Below are 3781 nucleotides of genomic sequence, written 5' to 3'. Positions count from 1 at the left end.
TGTTATTGATTCTGTGAATTATGAGGAAGAGTGTAAAGCACGAAGGTGATGCCGTACATGTATTATTTATATCATGTATTATTTATATTGTGAGGAAGAGTGTAAAGCACGAAGGGTGATGCTGTGTATATTATGAGAGGTTTAAAGCACGAAGGGTGATGTCGTGTATATCATGAGAGGTTTAAAGCACGAAGGGTGATGCCGTGTATATGATGAGAGGTTTAAAGCACGAAGGGTGATGCCATGTATATCATGAGAGGTTTAAAGCACGGAGGGTGATGTCGTGTATATTATGATAGGTTTAATGCACGAAGGGTGATGTCATGCCGTTCTATTTATTTATTTGGTGAGGTTGAGAGTAAAAGCACGAAGGGTGATGCCATGCAGTATTCTTTGTTGTTTTAATTGTTCAATTCGTTTAAGGATTTTCGGTTTAATTCTGTCTTTTCATTATTCTCACTGTTTATGTTGTATTCCCCTAGTGTATGTTCCCTTCCCATTATTTCTGCGTTATTTCTTTATTTACTGTTGTTGCCACTAGCATGATTATACTGATTGAGGTTATATGTGGGTGTCTTGTCCTAGCCTCGTCACTACTTCGCCGAGGTTAGGCTCGACACTTACCAGTACATGGGGTCGGTTGTACTGATGCTGCACTCTGCACTTTCTGTGCAGACTTTGATACCGGCTAAGGTGGATCGAGATTTTGCTATTGGTCCGCTGTCCGGAGACTCAAGGTATATTTGTCAGCGCTCACAGACCTTGAAGTCCCCGTCTACCTTTTATGTCACTGTTGTTTTCTTTCATTCAGACAGTTGTATTTCTTTCAGACTATTACTTGTAGTAAATTCTAGAATGCTCGTGAATCGTGACTCCAGATCCGGGTGGTAGTAATTAATACAGTTTTATAAAATTCCGCACCTCTTATATTTCATCTTAGTTAATCATTGTTATTTACTGAATGGAAATAAGGAATTGGTTTAACAATTTTCTAACGCTGGCTTGTGTAACGACCCGACTTGTCGTTGGAAAATTTCGGGTCGTGACATTTTCTCACTTGGTTTGGGCGATATTTGGAGAGTTTAAAGGGGAGATTTTCATCATCTATGGCAAGGTAAGTAATTCCCGCATATTGTAAGTTAATTACACGAATTTTATAAGGATTTAAAATGGAAATATGTGGAAAATTGTGGAATTTTGAAGAAAACCTAGAATTTGGTATTTTTTGAATTTTACCACGAAATTGCGCATGGAATTTGGAATATATCATATATTTGAGTTCGTAATGTTATGGATAAAGTTTATCTTCAAAAATTTTCGGAATCCGGGCACGTGGTCCCAAGGGTTGACTTTATTGACTTTTCGAGCGGAGTTGTGAATTGTTATAAACTGATTAATTATAAGCATCAGAGTATATTTTGATTGAATTGCACATTGTTTGGCTAGTTTCGGATCGTTTGGCTTTGAATTTAAGAGTTAAGAGAGGTGTTGGAGCCGGTTTTGGAACTTCAGAGCAAGGTAAGTCTCCTGTCTAACCTTGTGAGGGGGAAACTACCCCTAGGTGATATAATTATTATGTGCTATTAGTCGTGGGTGCTACGTATGCACGAGGTGACGAGAGACCGTACGTGGCTAAAGTATGTTTATGTCCGGGTAGACTTAGGACTTTGCCATGTAATATTTGAAATATTTGAACTCATTCTGTTGGCTTAATTAATTAAAATTATAACTAAACTTGATTTAGAAATATATACATATATACATAGGGCCGAGCCTTATTACCTTGAGTTTTTGGCAAGTTAATTGAGAAACGGTAAAGGTTACACTCACCTTGTGTTCGTATACTGTTTCGTAAGCTCGTGTCTCGTAATTCAATAATTCCTTTCCTTTTTTGTGGAGCGGGCTGAATGCCTCAGCATGATTATGTACCACACTCTCATGGAAGCGGGCTGTTTGCCTCGGTATTATAATAGATATCTATAGTTCGTGCCCTCAACCCCGGCAGTGTACACGTTATTATGGGATCGGACTGATCGCCTTGGCAGTATCATATTCCTTATGAGATCTGGTCGTACGAGTTCGACATAATTGTGCGCTATATGTCACTAGCAGTCCGAATATTCACGAGATTTTTCCGTCCACCAATGCCTTGCATTTTATATGGTATTTCTTATTCATTTGATATTTTCACTAGATATTTTTTGAGCTGTTGAGTTAGAATACGAGATATGAAATTGATATCGTTCAAAGAAATTTTCGAAGATTGTGTTAGTTACAAATTTAGCTCACTGCTATTGTTGTACTCTTATCTGTTTATGATTTACCATATTGATTTATTGGACCATTAGTAAGTATCGATGTCGACCCCTCGCCACTACTTCTCTGGGGTTAGGCTAGATACTTACTAGGTACGTGTTGATTTACGTTTTCATGCTGCACTTCTGCACTAAATGTGCAGGATCTGACAAGTTCATTTGATGATCATCTTGGCGCGTAGGCGCAGCTATTGAGAAGACTTCATGTGAGCTGACTGTAATGACCCGGACGGTCGTTTTGAGTATTACAGCCATGTTCCCCCATTTTCTTCTTATCCTGTGTTCAATTATAAATGTGTCTTGTTGGGGAGGTTTTAGAATGAATTTGGAACACTTAATTTCAAGATTTAAAGCCTAAGTTGAAATAGTTGGCCGGATGTCGAATTATGTGTAAATGACCCAGAATAAAATTTTGATGATTCCAACAGCTTCGTATGGTGATTTTGTATTTATGAGCGTGTCCGAAAAATTATTTGGAAGCCCGTAGCTAAATTAGGCTTGAAATGGAGAAAATAGGAAGTTTAAGTTTGGAAGTTTGACCGGGGAGTTGACTTTTTGATATCGGGATTTAAATCCGATTCTGGAAATTGGAATATGTATGTTATGTCATTTATGACTTGTGTGCAAAATTTGAGGTTAATCGGACTTGATTTGATAAGTTTCGGCGTTGAATGTAGAAGTTAAAAATTCTTAGTTTCATTAGGCTTGAATTGGGGTATGATTCATGGTTTTAGCATTGTTTGATGTGATTTGAGGTTCGACTAAGTTCGTATGATGTTTTAGGACTTGTTGGTGTATTTGGTTGAGGTCCCGAGGGTCTCGGGTGAGTTTCAGATGGTTAATGGATAAAAAATCTAGACTTAGGAAAATCTGGAAATTTTGCTTCTGGTGTAACCGCACCTGCGAAGCTTTGATCGCAGGTGCGATACCGTATGTGCGCAAGGACCATCGCAGAAGCGGCCATGAGTGAAGGGCAGGGCAGGTTGCGCATGTGCGGAGATTTTGCCGCACCTGCGAGCTCGCAGATGTGGCTGATTGACCGCAGAAGCGGAAATGGGGGGGAGTTTGGACTCGTCACTGAAGAGGACAACTTCTTCTCAGAAGCGTGTCCGCATAAGTGGTTAAAATACCCCAGATGCAGAACCCTTGGGCAGTATACATTTCGAAGGGGTTCCGAGTTTTTCCATTTTTGGACTTTCAAGCACGGTTTTGGGGCGATTTTCAGAGGGAATTCACGGAAAAACTTGAGGTAAGTCACTTGTGATCATTTGTACTCCATAATATTGAATTATCATCGAATAATCCGACTAGTTTACGTGTTTTTGAGGTGTAAATCGGGAATTTGGACCGAGGGATTTGGAAATAAGATTTAATGATTTGGAGGTCGAGTTGATGTCAGAATTTGGTAAAATTTATATGGTTGGACTTGTGGTTGAATGGGCGTTCATATTTTGTAACTTTTGTCA

The sequence above is a fragment of the Nicotiana tabacum genome, chromosome 19 (assembly GCF_000715075.1).
Source record: "Nicotiana tabacum cultivar K326 chromosome 19, ASM71507v2, whole genome shotgun sequence".
NCBI lineage: Eukaryota > Viridiplantae > Streptophyta > Magnoliopsida > Solanales > Solanaceae > Nicotiana > Nicotiana tabacum.
This window is presented reverse-complemented; position numbering follows the sequence as displayed.